Source organism: Callospermophilus lateralis, unplaced genomic scaffold (assembly GCF_048772815.1).
Source record: "Callospermophilus lateralis isolate mCalLat2 unplaced genomic scaffold, mCalLat2.hap1 Scaffold_79, whole genome shotgun sequence".
In the NCBI taxonomy this organism is placed as follows: Eukaryota; Metazoa; Chordata; class Mammalia; order Rodentia; family Sciuridae; genus Callospermophilus; species Callospermophilus lateralis.
This window is the reverse complement of record NW_027515935.1, coordinates 2790130-2809465: the sequence shown is the minus strand read 5'-3', so window position 1 is coordinate 2809465 and position 19336 is coordinate 2790130. Positions and strand designations below refer to the sequence as shown.

Sequence of the window (19336 nt, the reverse complement as noted above, 5' to 3'; positions counted from 1 at the left end):
TATACAGTTAAAAATTATATAACTATAAATAAAAAATTGCCATTTTATTTAAAGAATAAAATAAACACTACATCCAACTTATCTCTAAAAATATTACAACAGAACTACTTATTTAAAATGGATTTAGTTTTTCTTTGCAAAGTTATTGCATTCCAGTCTTTTGTAATACTGAAAATATTTTGACGGTCATTTAGCAAGTACCTGAAAGACCATGGACATTAGTTCAATGTCTGTTTTTTAGTGACAATAATTTCTGGAACAAATCTAGTAACAAAGACAAAATAAATCAAAACAAAGGCAATAATGTCAGGGCTTCTTGCTACACATTGTCAATAATAATTTTCATAAAATGACAAAAGGTTTCATCAAGTATTATAAATGCTTAAGTGAAATATATGAGTCACATACATGTACAGTATAAATCATTCCTATCTGGAGAGGCCAGTTATTTTTTTGTCACATATCATTATTCATTGCAATGAAAGTATATGCTTTTCAAAATACACCATAGTTGAAAATAAGCCATGTGATTTTGAAAAATGTATCCTTCTTCCATGCACTTCAAATTTCCCATTAATGAAATCAATAAAACACTGCTTTTCTTATATACTTTGCAAAATATTTTGAACTTTATATAGTACGTAAGTGAACATGAAATGTTTTTTGTCTTATCCAACAAAACATTAATACCCTATATATTTTAGAGATTTTCTTTAACAAACAGGACAAAACATAAACACGATAAAGGACTTCAAATAAGAAAAATCAGATATGTCATAAATGAGTGTCATAAGTACAACAAGTGCTGTTGCAGAAATGCTGAAATTTTGTAAAATAAAGTAAGAGACAACCAGTTTGGGAAGGAGGGCTCAAAAAAACCGTTGATGATAAGCAAGGGAGATAATACTAAGTAACAGGAAAGTATTGAAATTCCTGTGAGCAAGAGACTTCCATGAGAATGTGGAACAGCTCAACAACTCAGGTAGACACCTGCAGTGAATTTGGTGTGGGTGAAAAGGAGCTTGTACATGTGTGTGACAGTGTGTACAGAGGCTGGTAAAAGAAAATATGCAGCCTGCTTTTGACCTTTCCAGCAATGGGGACCAGATAAAAGTCTAAGTAAGATAATCAGATGTAGTTCCCACCCTTCATTCACAGGATGAAAGAGTTCCTGAAGGAAGATAAGGGGTGAAGCTGGCAAATACTTAGCAGTGTTGGATGGGAGTATTAAAGAAGGATATAAGCCACAACATTAATTTCTGCTCAGAAGAAATCACTGGCTAAGCTCTTGCCCTGTTTTTGGAAAACAAAGGTCTAAGGGAATGGTAGAAACCTAAGAAGCATTCTGGACTTTTTGTTAAAAAAAACTAGAAAGGACAAAAATAAGACAGGTCACATGTTTATTGGAGAAAAAGAAGGAATATGGCTTTATACATTTTGAGGTTGAAAAAAGCATTAAGAAATATTCAAATAGAAAAATCTGCAAAGCAGTAGAAAAATTGACCTTGGTTTTGTTAATTCGGGGTTAATTTAGAGTTGAATCTATTAAGAAAAGTTGGGCAAGGTATTTAAAGAATATAAACAAGGTTTAGAAATTAAAAAAAAAAAACAAGAGAAAGACAAATATTTGGAAAAAAAACAGGAACATAATATTTGTAGAAACAACATAAGGAGTACCCCTTTCTCTGAAATTAGGAATGTCAGAGTTACTAAAAATAGAATTTTTAAATTTTATTAATTTTTTTGAGCATATAAATTAGTCTACAATTTATTTTCATTTTATTCCTAAGAGATATTCTAAAATTTACCACATGATGGTGCTGTTACCAAGTCATATAGTGTGGAAATAATTCTCAGTCATATAAAATGATAAAATTAATGAGTTTTACTGATTCATGAGTAAATATAAAATATAGATGCCCAATGGAACCAATTGAGGCCACAGCCTATTTATAAAAGCGTTCTGTTGAAAAGTCAAATATTTCATCTCCTATTTAAAAATCCTTCTACTTTACATTTAATGTGATCTTTAGTTATGTAAATTCAAAATAAAAATATGCTAAGATAACATCAAACTGGTTAAACTTTTTAATTTCAAAAAATGTTTTACTTATTTTATAGTAAATAGGCCACTACTTCATCATTCTTCATTTTAAACAGATGCCACCACTACTTTGTAGTTCTTAACAGACATTTTTATAGAGATGGTACAGGACTCTTTCTGAAATTCTGCAGGATATTAAACTGTTCTTTGTATAACTGAAGTATTCACTCTACTGTTTTAATTACCTAAGTTTTCATTCAGCAACAAGCAAACCAAAGTGTTTCTCAATATATTTATCCATTTAGAGTTTTTTAACTAATGTAAATTCCTCTTCATTTTTATATTCAATAAGTATATATTTTATTTTTATTTTTCTCATAGGGAGTAATTACTAAGATATAGTTTATTTGTCTTTTAAATATAAGAATTTTTTTGAATTTAAAACAGCTGATTTTCTAATTGCAAATATATCCCAGCTCCTAGATTTTAAGATGTGATTGAAACTTTCAGTAGCATTATTCTAGTTTTTCTAGTGTTGGTATTGCTATATTATTCAAAAACACATAAGAGAATTTTAATTTGTGTATACTTTGTTCAGTGTAACATGCAAGAGTAGAGTAAGAGTTGGTTTGGGTTTTTACCAGTATTGTGTGCTTTGGAGAGATTTACAAATTTTCCTAATTTTACTCTGAATTCAACGTAATACAGTGAAATGACACCTTTCTTCATTCTCCTCAGCTTATATAAACCTGAGTTTCATTTTTATATATCCTCACCCTACAGAGGAAAAGGAGAGAAGTATACAGTAAAATAAAACTAAATAAAAGATTTTGAAGATAAAACAACATTGAAAATATGTGCTTCAGAACATTGAGCATTTGAATGTATTTTAAGTGGGGTAAAAAAAGAGAAGCTCTGTTAAATTGAAGAATATATTATTTCATTCCTCTACTGCTGCTTAAAAGTTTGTCAGCCAAAAATTTAAAATAACTCATCTTTAAAATACAGCTATGTATTCATATGTAGGATATATATTTATGGATTTCCTAAAAGTATTTAGTATACTTAAAAATATGATTTATGTAGGAACTGTCAAAAAATAATTTTAAGATCATATGGAAAATTAAAATACTACTGTTGATGTTTACATTCATATTTATTTTTGCTCATTTCATTCTTCAAAGACCAATAATAAGTGCAAGATAAAGTTTTCTGAGAACCTACTGCATGTAATGCTTGAATAGTCTTATTACATGAGCTTTAACCAAAAGGATTCTGTATTTTAAATACAGCTGCCATTTTAATTTATTTTGAGTTTTCCATGCACTTTATTCAGCTGAATATTTTTCCATTATTCCTTTTTCATAAAATCATACCACCATGTTTGAGATATATATATATATATATATATATATATATATATATATATATATATATATATATATATGTGTGTGTGTGTGTGTGTGTGTGTGTGTGTGTGTTTGTGTGTGTGTGTGTGTGTATGTACATAAGCACATTTCATGCAATCCAACACGTAGATAGATGTTAGATATTTCAAAAATTGTGTTGCAAAACTTACTTCTTAGATTTAATAGATGTAGTCTATAGATTGCATTTTTTTCAACAGAATAGGTTACTAGGTAGAGATTGCCCCTGGTGGATCCTTATTTAGAGATCACAGCAAGTTAAAACATTGAAAGTGACTCCAAGTATTCTGTCAGGCTTTGTAAGTACTGAATTGTTTGGTGTAATTTTCTACATGATAAAAATAGTTATAACAATATGTTTTGACTGTTTCTTTAAATTTAGCCAGAATCACCAATTCTCGCAGTCTTTACTTCTATGAGCATCTCAATCTGTTTCTTGGATTAATTTCAGTGATCTTTTCACTGGGCTTTTCTCAGCCTTACTTAAGTAAGTCTTACTTGCTTAAGTCTGATTTTCCTCAAAGCATACAGAGTAAACTGACTCTATTAGAACAGAGGTGATTTACATATAACTCCCCTCATTATTACCAAGCTCAGAGTCCTTGACCTGACCTACAAGACCTCCATCATGGGACATTGAATACCTTTTCTCCAATCAACATTCCTTTTATTCACTGACCTTTCCAGTCTCTTTGCCCATCAGTCCCTCCTCAGAGAGAGATTTTGCAATTGTTGCTCAGTTTTTCTGAACACATGTAATGTACACAGTTGTTGTTCATCTGTCTTTCTTCAGAAATATGCTTATATTTCACCATAGCCCCAAAGTCTTCTTGACCTTTACTATAAGACTGCCTTTCACATTCCTGTAATCTCTTTACCTTGATTTATGTCTATCAGCTTGAATCTATCATTGCTGATAGAGATATTTCATGTGTCAATTTTCCGATTTTCCCAATTGAATGGATGGAGCTGGAGAACAGGGAATGTCTATCTTTGAGTCCAAAATGGATCTGGGACATGGTGGCTACACCATAAATATCCCTTGAATGATGAAGGGAAAGGTATAATCACAGATTTATTTGGACAAGGAGTTTTATGCCAGTAAGATGAATGATTAATTTACCTCAGGAGGAAACACTGTTTTGTCTTTTTTAGAGATACATTTTTCAGATTGATTATCTGCATTATGTAATTCAACTTTAATAAGGCATTTCCATAGTTTTATAAATCTCAAAGTCAATCCAATAATTTTTTTTAAAATTCTCAAAAATTCAAACAAAAAATGATGTAGCACCTACTCACTATTAATCTTTCCTTGGACTGAAAATGCATTTTTACTGATTAATAATAGTTAAGTTTTTTATAATTTATAACTGCAACACTTCCTTTAAACATTATATTTTTGACTTCATAAAATAATAAAGAAATATAACACTATTTCTTTCCAAATATATTTAAAAATAAAGATTTTTCTGATTGACATATAATCATCAGTTACTTACAGGCATGGATGAAAAATAGGTGTCTATAAAAGTAAATATAAAATATATAAAACTACATTGATGAATATAAAATACTTTTATAATAGCAAGATGAAAGAATATTTAAATGTAGATATGCATAATTTAGTATTAATTCTGTCACTCAGATTAACTTTGTAAATCTAATTAATTTAATGGTTAAATTTTAAATTTTAAGATACTATTTATTATCATAAATAGTAAAATATTTTCTACCATTTTTAGTATTATTAGCTTATTAATATTTGTTACAGTTGTTTCATTTGGATTGATTTTGAAAAATATTTAAATATTATACTTTTACATAAAATTAATAAGAATATTCACTGATATGTTACTGAGTAGAAAAGAGAAATACTAAATAACAATAGAGAAATACACAAGAATCATACACCTTTTTTCTTTGTGTAATTCTCAAATTCAGCATTAATGCATAATTTTAGATGGTATCATGTGTGTTAACTAACTTCTGGACTAAGTACAATTTATGTACATTTGTGGGAATAAAAACAAAATGACTATCTATATGAAGCTTACATTTTCTTTTATGATGATTTTCATTATAATTCATAGTGTTTCTTATTAAAATTCAGAGCTCCTAACAAATATGAGAAGAAAAGACTGATTAATAGCACTGATTTCAAAAATATTTCTTCTGGGTTGAAATGTTCATAAATAGTAACAGAAATGACATGTACTGCAGTTTGGGGTTAAGAGAGTATACATTGTACAAGGAGAGGGGGAAAGAAGACCTAAATTTAATAAGATTCACTTTTTTGCTATACTTCACTACTCAAAATTCATTGTTTTCTTCATTATAATGGAAGCAATCTACATGCCTCCAATGGAATCAGGTTTCTTTCTCACATTTACACACTCCTTCATGTGCCACTACCCAATAAAAGACAAAACTACATATTGGGCAAGTAACGATTTCTTTCAAGGGTCTGAACAACTTTGCTGTCCTCCTCCACTGCTCTTTCCACTCTCCCTTTCTTTCTCTTGCTCTAAAGTTTGGCCAGAATCACAATTCTCTCAATCTTCACTACTATTAGCATCTAAATCTCTTTCTTGTATTATTTCAATGATCTCTTCACTTGGGATATTTCTAGTCTTACTTCCTAACTGATAAAAGTAAAAGTCTCTGTAGGCTTTTTTCTTACAGAATTCTCAAGTCCATTATTATCCTTTCTTATTTCTTCCACTTCTGCACTGAATAAAACTTACCCAATAGTGTTTCTCCACTGTGATATCAACTCTCACCAATAATGTGCTAACTTAGATATTTATACTCTGTGTTCTCCAAAAAGTCATGAAATGTCAAGATCAAATTTGGTAAGATAAAAGTTATTGATTGTTTTTTTTATTTTTAAATTGATCATTTTTGTACATATATTGCTATAAAATTAATTAGAAATTAAACTCTGATAAGAGTGTTAAAAAAGTACAGAATCAAATTATTATGCTTCAATTTTCAATATAAATCCATATTTGTTAAATCATAGAATAACACTATCTGTGGGAGTGAATATTTCATAATAATTACTTTTTTATTTAAAATATTACTAATTAAAGTAAAATTAAAATTGCTTATACTCTTTCATTTTCTTTAATTATTTTTAGATAGTAAACTGTCAAAACCTTTGTTTATGTACCTTTTTTAGTTTGATAACTCCTTCTTGTGTATCCTCATCTGTGACGATGTCAAACAAATTCCCTCCATCTCCGGGAACAATAGTGTACTCAATTTCTGCATTTTGTCCAAAATCAGGATCCAGAGCTCTTATTTTTCCAATAGCTGAGCCAACAGGAGAAGATTCAGGAACTTTCAGATGGAAGATGCCTGATAAAATATATGTAATTTGCATTGACAGTGAACTAGTAAAGGAAGATTATCAGGTTTGAAAAATGTAGACTGCACAAAGTAAATCAAATTTGGAACATTATAGAGCAAAATGCAAAGGCAATTTGCTGTCAAGGATTATGATTATATGTAATAACTTCATTTTCACTTCAGTAGACCTGCTTTTGATTTTTAAATGGGTATTATAAATAATAGAGTGTGCTATATTAAAATTACTGTGTGGAAATATTTTAATATGATGGATATCAAATTATACCTTCTATGTGAGGGTAAAAGTCTTCATAATTGTCACCAAAGTAATCAATACCAATAAAATAGAATCTAAAACACAATAAAAAGATATATATATATATATATATATATATAGATAGATAGATAGATATATATAGATATATATATATATAATTAATAAATTGATAATAAATAGATAATAGATAGATGGATAGTTATTTATGAATTTGAAGGTTATGTATCCAGAAAGTAACCATTACAATGACTATGAATTCATCTTACAATGAACTGAAATGATAAGCTGTACACTAATACAAAATTCTACCTCGATGAATTTAAATAAGGCATATTGGAGACAAAGATTCAGCTCATTTTTTTAATAGGGAGAGAGAGAGAGAGAGAGAGAGAGAGAGAGAGAGAGAGAGAGAGAGAGAGATATTTTTTAATATTTATTTTTTAGTTTTTGGCAGACACAACATCTTTATTTGTATGAGGTGCATCAAACCCAGAGCTGCGCGCATGCCAGGCGTCAGCTCATTTTTAATACATATTAACTTGGCATACTTTCTAATATTTAAACTGAGTACATAAAGTTTGAACTCCCCAATTTTTTCTTTTTCTCATTAAAGGAGAAAAAATTAAAATGATCATTTTTACCACCAAATAGAATACTTACATTACATGAAATATGTACTGGATCAGAAAAAAATGTAAAAAAAAGAATACTTATCTGTGGAAAATATTCCAGAACTATGAAAATAGTAGACATAATTTAAAACCTTTGTCAAAAATTTAAGGTTTAAGATAAAGAAAATAAATAAGACATACTATTTTTTGAACATCTCATCAAAGTGAATATTAATGGGGTAAACAATAATATTCAAATCAAAGTTAAAAATTTTAGCAGATGCTAAAATGAATGAAGAAGTTTAATGTTTAATTTTGATACTGGAATTCCAGTTTCAAATTCTATAAATAAATTTTGAATGTCACTTTCCCATGGACAAACAAAGTGCAGTGATTAAGTTCTTTTAGAATTCTAGTACATATGTGAATATTGAGTTATGACGGCACTCAAGACTTTTCTTGCATGGTGAAGTTCACTTAACAAATTACTTTTTAAACTTATAATTATTTGCTTCAAGATGGCATGAAAAATTATTAAATTAAGTCATTTCATTTTTCATTACCAATTATTTTTATAGAATATATAGTTATTTCACAATCAGTTGGCAAAACTTGGTAATCTCATCAGCCCTGGTAACAGTTAAATTTTGCCAGCTACCCTCTACCTCCCAAATATTTCCCATTTTTTCTTGTAAATTATTTTGAAATCTGCCTTATTTTAACTGACATCGAAAGAACATCACCTCAATAGAACACACATTCTGTCTTAAGAGGGCTAAATATCCACCTATATCTTGTTTATTTGATGCACAAGAAAGAAGGTATATATATATTTGGGGTTGGTACCAGATATTGAATTCAGGGGCACTCAACCACTTAGCCACATCCTCAGCCCTATTTTGTATTTTATTTAGAGACAAGGTCTCACCAAGTTGATCAGCGCCTTGCTTTTGCTGAGGCTGACTTTGAATTTGCAATGATCCTGTCTCAGTCACCTGAGCTGCTGGGATTACAGGCATGAGCCACTGTGTCCCACTAGAAGGTATAGTTTATACTGACCTAAAATAATTGTGAGTAAGTAATTAATTGTTTAGTATTATACATGTAAGATGACTTTCTAAAAGAATACACCATATACAGTTTAAATAAGTAAATATACAATACAAACAAATGATAATAAAACTTTCTAATGACAATGTTGGAGCATTAATATAGACTTTATTAAGGAATCATATTTAATGAAAGTCATAGTAATTGATCAAAGTAGCCATTTCTCATAAACTAGTATTATTTTCATTAGGTTTTATTTGCCAAACAACACAGTTGCTGCCAGATGTTCAATGTTCACTAAATTCTAAGCAGGGTTTGAAACCTAGGCCACCAGATCAACTAGAAAAATCAAAAATGAAAGGATTAAATGTTGCCCAATTGTCTCCAAGAAGGATAAAGTGGGAAGTGGGACATTCAAGGGCAATCTGTCTTTTATCAAAAAGTGACAAGTACCTAGTAGAAATTAATGTAACCATTGTCACCTACATTCTTCAGATCACAAATATTTCTCAATAAGTACAGATTTGAGGGACTCCTGAGTTTTGAGCAAGCATTAAGATGCTTGAATTTATTTTTAGTGTGGCAGTAAGGCATGGGGCATAGTCACTCAAGTTTTACTCAACATCTCAAAGAGAAAATTCAGAGAAAAGGAACAGAGCACAGAATATATGAGATATTTTTCAATTCCTTTTGAATTTTTTTTCAGAGTAGAAATTAGAAGTTTATTAAGGGACAGCACAAAAGACTTCTCCCGGAGGAAGAAGGGGACCCAAGAAGTGGAATCCCCCTTTTAAAATTTTTAATGTCAATTAAATGTAAATATGATTTATTAGGAAGTGAGTCTACAACATTTGATTCTCACTGTGTGATTGGGATAAAAATCAGTAGAAACAATAAAACCCTTAAATTGATAGTATGATTAGTCACAGTTCAATCTCATGGTCCATCAGTGTTAGAGTCTTAAATTTTTTGCTGAAAAAATAGAGAAATGGAGGTTTAAGTTGAATGAGTACTATAAATCTCCCTCTAATAGGATATTTAGTTAGGAAATTTATTGTTAAACATTACAATAAAAATTGATTTGAGAGCAATAGCATGATGCTCTATACAGGGGATTTCTGTTGGGTTGGTGAGGATACCTCCCTGAGGAGTGCAGGGCAGGTGTTGGATGATATCTTTAGGGAAATAGGAGGATATAAAGAGCATAGGGTATTTCTGCAGACACTTTCCAATATATTCAGTGAGAGCAGCTTCAAGTTGCGTATTAAATTTTATAAGGTAGCTTTTCATTTGAAAAGTATAGAAGCAAAAATAAATAAATTGTATATTGAGAAATAATAAAGACTAGAGTCATGTCCACTGGATAATGGTTAGTAAATATGGAAAGTCTAGCCAGAACTGAGACCCTCTATTGTGAGAAAAAGCACTTTAAACTTTGAAGGGTACCAAATAATGCAGACTAGAGATGAAATAACCCCCCTTGAAGACACTATGCTGAGATGTGAATTTTATGCTTTAAAAAAGAACACTTTATGAGGCCATTAACAATAAATGTGAAGATAGCTATACTTTGTAGTACTCTGTCAATATAAGTTATAAGTTATCTAAGCAGTTCTTTTTGAGAATTGTCATCTCAGAGCATTCTCACAAATTTCATTAATATTTAATGGCTTTGGAAAACTTGTGGTAAATTCAGAGTGGCATTGTCCATATATGGTTGATGTAACAGCATTTGACTAATCTGTATCCCTTAAAATTAAGACATAATAAAGAAATTATTTATCACTTACATTTCTTCTGTGCATCGAGGTTTTAGTGCATGTACTTAAAAAAATATAAATAATGTTTTAATTTACTGAGAAAATATGATATAACCAAATATATTAAATGAATGAACAATTTATAAATATCATAAAAACTTTCAGCAATGTGAAAATTTTTTTAAGAAGATGAAATAAATTTTTACAAATTTACTTTTAAAATACATTTTATATTTAAAGCAATAAGTCTTCAGATAACAAAAAAAATTGTGTAAGAGCTCAACATTCAACTATTTATAAAGATCATTTGTATATGACAGGTAATAATTGGAGCTTAAAAATACTAGAACTTCGTTGGATTAGATAAATGAGAATGAAGGGAAGGGAGAGATGGGAATAGGAAAGACCACAGAATAATTTGGACATAATTTTCCTATGTTCTTATATGAATATACAACCACTATAACTCCACATTGTAAACCAAAAAAATGGGAAGTTATACTCCATGTATGTATAATATGTCAAAATATATTTTACTGTCATGTATACCTAGAAAGAACAAATTAAAAAATTTAAATACTAGAATGTTAGGGTCTGTAAACAAGTCAAGTTGGCGCCTGGCATTTTGCCAGAGGGAGTGGTTTGTGAAGTAATGCCAGAGAGCCATTAAGTGTGGAGATTCCTTATTGGTTGACTCTTGTATCTAGTTTACGTTAATTAAGATAAGCTGTGTGGAATGTATATATACCCCTCCTGTCTTACAATAAACGGCTCCCACTCCTGCTGTATCAATGTACACAAGTTGCTCGTCACCCCCCCCCCCCATTAGTTTGGTGCAGCCGGACTGCGGCACTAGAATGCTAGAAATATGAAATGTTTAAGAATAAATTGATATGAATTATTAAACATTTTAAGAACTCAAAATTGTATCCTTGAGCCCACCTAAATAATTATACTATTTTTTAAAAAAGTTTACATTTAATATTCAGAATGTGTATATGCATATACATACACAATCACCTAACTGTAGATTACATAATTAGATTTAGACATAGAATTGTTTAAATACTGATCCTGTATGTTTTTTCCTTGAAATGCCATCTAATTGCACCTAATTGCATTTGATTTGATTTCTTAAGCAAATGTAATAATAGACAAATAATGTAGTATGTCAAGAACATACCAAGAGAAAGCAACCAACATTGTTGTAAATTAAAAAAATAATAATAACTTTATAGAAACTTTACCTATATCTCTGTGACCTTGGGCAAAATATTTAGTGATTCTTTTATTTGTAAGATTGGTGTAATAATAATTTTGATTCATCTTGTAGATTTATTTTCAAAAATTCACTGGTACAATAGTAAATAAAATTTAGTATTTTATATATATATATATATATATATATATATATATATATATATATATATATATATATATATAATAACATACTTTGTATTATCCATTACTACTAATTAAATTTTAAATAATATTTTTATTGATAATGTCCCCATGAATATGCATTATAATATTTTTTTCTATATGAATAACAGTAAGAAAGAGAAAGCTGCATACAAATGTGTGAGAATGAAAAAAAGAGAATGCTGAAAAATTATTTTATATTTTACTAAAATATTTATTTTCTTGTTCTGAAAATTTTAGAATTCAGGAATAACAAAATATTTTGATAGTTTAGTAATATTTTAGGTCCTCTGTCTTCAAAATCCTAAAGCACTTTTTTAATTAAAAAAAAAAAAAAGTCCGCAAGAAAAAACCTTTCTGATGACAAAATTGAGTTCAATCTGGGCTTAAACCAAACACATTAAACATCTGTAAATAGAACCTCAGGAATGACAAATCTATCCCTACTCAGTCTCAGAATGGCTATGAGATCAGTGACAATAAATTTGAAGAGAACTAGTGTTCATTCTACTCTACTGATATAAGTTTTCTAAAAAAGTTTTGAAATTTTTCATCTTAAATTGTTCACAAACTTATCATTACCTAAAGCCATTGAAAAACTTGTATCAATTAAAAGAGAAGCATTTTCTAGCAATGATTGACTTAGTAAAAGTGCAGGTTGAACACGTTTTAAAATGTCAAGGATTGGGCACCAATAACTTTACTATTTTAGTTAAATTATTTCCCTTTTTAAATACAATAGTAGAAAAAAAAGAAAATTCAAAGAACTCAGAAGAGGAAAGGAAAACAAAATGTTTGTAAAATCTAGTGCAATTCAGAAATGTTTATATCTAATACAATCTCAGTTCTCAACAACTAAAAGAGAAAAGAAAGTTTACAAAGGTTATAAATGTCCCTTCTAAATTGTACAAGCATGTACATGAATTGTTAAGTATATATCTAAAATTAATGGATTAAGTTTTATAAATTCTATGTAATGATAGCAATAAATCTTTTCTAAGAGTGATAAGAACTCATCCATCTAATACTTCTGGTTCTATGCAAATAAGACAATGCAAAAATATAGGGCCAGATGTAAATCATATTTATATAGTAAGTTAATTACTTAGCATGCCTGTAATTCAGGTAAAAGATTAAGTCCAACTGCAGCTTCTAGTAGCTTTGTCCACAGGATGTTGAAGACAATATAAAAATGGATAAACAGATTTTTTATAGTTTTGTCTTTCTCAGAATTCAATAATTTTCTTTTGAATGATTACATAAGAGCATAAATTTATACATATTTATGAGGTTCCCCATCTTTTAAAAATATGTATATATTGTGTAATGTTCAAATGAGTTTAAACATATCTAGGAGTGTTAACAATTTAATGTCATTGAAGAATTTAATTGAAAAATCAGAAATATTAATCTAGCATGGCAACTTCGAAGGTCTGAAGCAATGTTTATAATTCTATTCCATGTATGATATTTAGACTGAGAGTGTGAACTGATCCAACTTGATATTGGGTCTGTGAGGTCATCTAATAGGAAACAATCCACAGAACCATCAATCCATAGAATCAAACCACAGAAACAACCACATGAAAAAGCTAATAGGCTAAGAATTTCCTGACTTATAATTTTCTTTGTTCAGCTACTCCCACTGTGATCTATCAACTCCAATATCAGAAGGACCACTGGTATATTAATCTGTATAAATTCTCATCTTGTTCCTGTCCTTTCCATATCCACTTGAAAAGTTTGATTTATCATTTCAATAAAATACTAATGTGTGGCCTATATATATTCCCAATGCCCCCCACCTTTTTTGTACAAGGGATTGAATTCAGGGATGCTTAAACATTAAGCCACATCCCCAGCCCTTTTTAATATTTCATTTAGAGACAGGGTCTTGCTGAGTTGCTCAGGGTCTTGCTAAATTGCTGAAGCTGGATTTGAACTTGTGATTCCCCTGCCTCAGCTTCCCAAGCTGCTGGCATTACAGGATAAGCCACCATGCCTGGTTTCTGACATTCTTTTATTACTATATCTGACAAAAGACAACCCTTAATAGTCATAATTAATCTTCTAAAGAGGAGAGATGTATGACTAAGAAAAAACAAGAAAGACAGCTAGATATTGGTTTAAATTATGATCATTAACCTAGAATTCACCTTCCTCATTGCTTGCAAAGTATGCAGATGCTAAAGTAACTACCATTCTCTTTTCATTTCTATTTTAAACCAATCCACTCTCCACAAACTCAGCTTTACTAACTTCACTAATTCTTTTCCCAGATAACGACTGTGAACTGTATTTCACAGAATGAAATTAGAATGGTGTTATGTAGATTTTTCACTTTCCCAAACCTGCAAACAATCCCTCATTAATATTCCTGTTATTGGAATAGGTACAGCATGTTCATTTTTCTCCTTCTTCCCCTCTCCATTTCCTCAGTGAATGTCTTTCCTTGGATGAAAACAATGTTGAGCCAGAACATCACCTGCAGCAGTAACTACAATATAGTGGTCAGTTTTTTGTTCCCTATTAATTCTCCAAGATATTACTCCCCAACTGTAGGATACAGCAAAGCTAGGGGTTTGGTGTGTCCTTGTTTTAAGGTATAGTTTTGCTTCTCCAGGTCTGATTTATCTGAGTGGCAGTGAGTGAAGAACTCTTGGAAGCATCTCATCCTGCAACCCCCAAGAGCAAGGAATTGCCTCTACTTTGATAGAACACTGCCTCACCCTCCAGATCCCTCAGTGATGCACTCCACGCACAGATTCTCAATATGAGGAAAATCTCCTTTGTAGGACTTAAAATGACTCTTGGGTATTTTTCCCTTCTGCAGCGACATCTTTACCCTTCCTTTTGTTATCATGTAATTATTTTTACAAACAGCTTTCCTTGGGTACTTCAACATTCTTAAACATATGGAAAACACTATCCCAAGGATTTGCTCCCTGTCTGGGAAAATAACAGCAGCCATTGTGATCTGCCCTGGTTGTTGAGGAGGCTCTTCTCTACATACCTGAGGCTAGGAAAAGAGCAACCACACTACTTACTTTGATTATATGGGAACTCTTCATCACTCTCTCAAAGAATACCTCAGCATAAACTTTTTCTATTATTTCCCATACTCTATAAAAAGTGTTTAAAAAAAAACACACACACACACAAAAATATCTTGTTCTGACTAATGACTCAACAGCCTTAAATGCATTCTGACATTTTCATTTTAAATTCTACATTTGACTTTGGACAATACTTGGCTAGATGATATTCACTGCATTTTAGCATCATGGTAAAAATTTAAATAATAAACTTTTATCACATCTGTAAGCATCCCCCTCCCGCTATTTAGCCAATTTCAATTGAGATATCCTTCATCTTCCCTTCTTACTATTGAACTCCAGCAATATGCAAATACTGGTACAATTTATCACACAGTCTGTTTTCACAATCAATATTCTTCTTAACTGAGATATTCCCAAGAATAGACAGTGTTCATATTTGATTATTTCACAAAGGTTTTCTTTTGCTCCAAACTGACTCCAGGCACCCTTTTAATTATTGTCCCCTTTTTAACATAATTTCTCCTTTATTGTCACTGTGACCTATTTCTACCTAACAAGCAAGCCACATGTAGACTTAGGCTGGTTTTTGAAGCCACTATTCTGTTAAAGATTTCCTCTGATATTGCCAGTTTTATTTCTTTGTCATTAAATTCTTAACAATTTTTGGGCATCATTCAACCCTCTTCATCATTCCCTCTTTTTTGAAGCACACTTCTAACATCTCTTACATTCTCTATATAGAGTTCTGGTTTCTTCCACTTCACAGCTGTCCCCTCCCCAATGCCCTTTGTTATGTCCTCAAGATCAGATAAAATTTCTGCTGCATGTTAGCATCATATGGAAAGATTTGGATACAATGCTGCAGCCCAAGAATAACCCAAAGAGGAGTTACTTTAGTGGTTCTGTGTTTAGACCTGAATAACAGGATTTTTTACATTCCTTCTGGTTCTATTGATAATCATGGTCAAGAGCCATTGTCTCCAGCCGCCCCTTTGATTTTTCTCTTCTAGTTAATTTCATCTATCCTCTTGACTTCATTTACTCTATTCACACTAATTTTTTTTTTATATTTTAAATTTCTCTCTATACACCTTCTGAGTTTCATACTTGGCAAAACATTATGATGTTCCAAAACTTCAAGGCATCGATCTTGTTGCATTCCACATAGAGCTTATAGGATTGCCATGTCCCCCAAAAGATATCTAATATGCAATGTCTCAGCAAGTAGTATTTCTCCTGTTCCATAAATTAAAATCCTCCATTGATAGAAAATAAATACTACCATTTTTTATCCAATAAAATTGTTCAAATCCATACACATAATATCATTTTCACAACTATCATAGTCTTTGCTAACAGAGATCTCACACATATTTCTTCTCTGTATTACTGTTATTGTGTGCTAACTGAGTCTCCCGTAGTACTTCTCTCTGAGGTACCTGCAATGTCTTCCTCATGCTCTTCTGCAAGAAGAGACAGGGTCATGTCTATCACTCACAGGGAGTGAGTACATTATTTTCTGACACAGAAATAACATGGAATAAATGTATAAAGCTTTTAGAAAGTCAATGGACATAAATATGAAGGAAAGAAAGACATTTTAAAATACATATTACCCTTTAAGAAGAATAAATATTTTTAGGAATCATTTCTAAACTTCTTTACATTTTGTAGCATGTATCTAAAATCTTTCCCATCAATAAATATTTTTATCATCACATTAGAACTATGATGTCTATACTGTTATCATAATTCCCATTCATACCCTGGTAGGGTATGACTATGAACATACATATTGAGTAGGGAGGGAATGCAGGTATAAGCCCTGAGTTTTAGTGTTTGTCAACTTCTATGGCATAAGAACTCCCACCACAGATAATTTCAAGTCAACTATGTGTCATCATTGAACACAGTCCTGGGAGATGTGCCCTATAAGCTCAGATAATCTGTTCAACACCTCTTTCAGGTGTTCTAGGTTATGAGAAGGACAAGTCAAGTGGCATCTCTGACCCACAGAATGATTACTTTATTTGGTTTGTCCACTTGGTCTCATTTTACTACCTGAAATCAATTAAACTGAGGCAATTTTTTGTTAGTAAGCAAGCTTTTAAAATACAAATAACTCAAAATTAATACTTTCAGCCATATTGAAGCATGTACATTTCAATAATGTGTGACTTAGTGGGTTAGGCATAAACAGGAGGGTTTCTATTTTCAAAGTTTAAAGAGCACAGTCAGTGAAAATACGGAGAAAAAGATCATCAGGAGATTTAAAAATATTCAAAAGGGGATGGGGCTTTAAAGATAAAATTTATTTATTTCTACACTCTTTCTATGCCAGTAGTGCAAAAAAAGAAGGAAAACTGACTACATTTTTTTCTGGACTTCTGATTCTCCTTTCCTTTTTACAAAGTACCTCTATGCAAGTATAAGTTTTACATCTAATACTGCAGTTATAGTAACTACAGTTTCAATAAACATATCTATATTTCCCTACAAATCTAATTGTCCTTTATATTTTTTTCAAAAATTTGCATTGGAATTTCAACAGCCCATTTATATTACTTAATTATTATCAGAATAAAAATCTCTTTCACATTCTATAATATATATATTATAGAATATATTGTAATATATTTTATTACATCTAATATTCAATACATATTAATTATATACTCACTATTCCTGTTACATGGTAATAAACATGATGTGGATCTTGGCAAGAGTTCACATCCTTTCAGGTGCATCAATAACTTTCCATTGTTTATTCATCTTAACAGAGTGCATTTAATATTCCCTTAAATCCTCCTTTAAATATGTAAATAGTTCTTTCAGTTGACTTTATCCCTATAATTTCTGATTAATCAAATAAGATATAGCACATTAAGAATTCTAACATATATTGTCAAATAACCTTATCAAAATATTCCACAAAAATAATACAAATTTTCTTATGATTTAGAAAAAAAATTGAGCACCTTTAAACTAAGATCCTATCTGGGCATGGTGGCAGATGCCTGTAATCCCAGCAGTTGAGGAAGCTGAGGTAGGAGCATCACAAGTTCAAAGTCACGCTCAGGAAATTTAGGAGGCCCTAAGAAATTTAGCAAGACTCTGTCTCAATATAAAAATAAATAAATAAAAATGGCCAAGGACGTAGCTCAGTGGTTATTTGCCATTGGGTTCAATTCCTGGTACCAAAAATAAGTAAACTAACAAAATTTTAATAAATATTTAGACTTTCAAGACTGGGATTGTGGCTCAGTAGTAGAGCACTTGCCTTGAACCTGTGAGGCACTGGGTTTGATCCTCAGCACCACATAAAAACAAATAAAAATAAAGATCAATATAGATATAGATAGATATAGAAATACTTAAAACAAATAAATATTTAGACTTTCAAATTCAGCTGACCTCATCTATTTATTCAAAGGATTGGTTACTCATGAATTTCCTTTTGAGACTTTAATAAGATAATCTGGAAGAGATGAAGTTTTGTAATATTCTCTCTCATGGCAGAGTTTAGTTTCTTTTAGCCAAAACCAATTCGTTAACTGACAGTCCAACTAGCTGTCTCTTAATTTGATTTCTTAATGGCCATCATACCATCATGAATCATGTGCAAATGCACTGGCTTTTCTTTTTTTCTATTGCCTGTATTTGACTGTTGGACTTTCCCTGTTTAGTTGCCCGTGCCTTAATGTTTCACTAGCTATCACTACAAATCTCTTCATGTATAAATATCTGACTATCATTTATTTTTTCAGGAATGGTTTCAATGCACTCTTTGATTTTTTTTCTCTCTCCCCCTTCTCTTTCTTCTTCCTTCTTTCCTTCCTTCCCTTTCTGTCTTTTCACTTCTAATTTTTTATAGTTCTATATATACAAACCTTTAAATAGGATGTCATGTTTTGCAGTGCTGTAAGTATTTCAGTATAGCTTTGGTTTCCCACTAACACTATTATAATAATATTATTTCAGGAATCAATGTCGATATCACTTCTTCCAACATTTCCATTGTTCTGTAATGATATGGATTCCCATCCAGTACATATATATATATTGTGTTCATAAGTTTATCACTGTTTTTATTCCAAGTTGTGTGATTGTCAGTTACTTAAAAAATCTATACTTGGTGCTTGAGGGAAGAAATTTAAAAATTTATTCTCTTTATGCAGGTTCAAATAAAAAATTATATTATTTTTACATTATTCAATTACTTCAATTCATTACTTCAATAAAACTGCAGTTTTAATTATTTTTCTATTGAATGATATATTTTATTACATCTAATATTTGTTAATAAGATATATTTCTTACATATCAGAATTT

General features: G+C 30.6%; 1 pseudogene; it reads right to left on the bottom strand.

Annotated features, from left to right (window-relative positions):
• Positions 1-19336, bottom strand: part of LOC143386826 (cadherin-12-like) — a 74584-nt pseudogene that overhangs the window by 49783 nt on the left and 5465 nt on the right.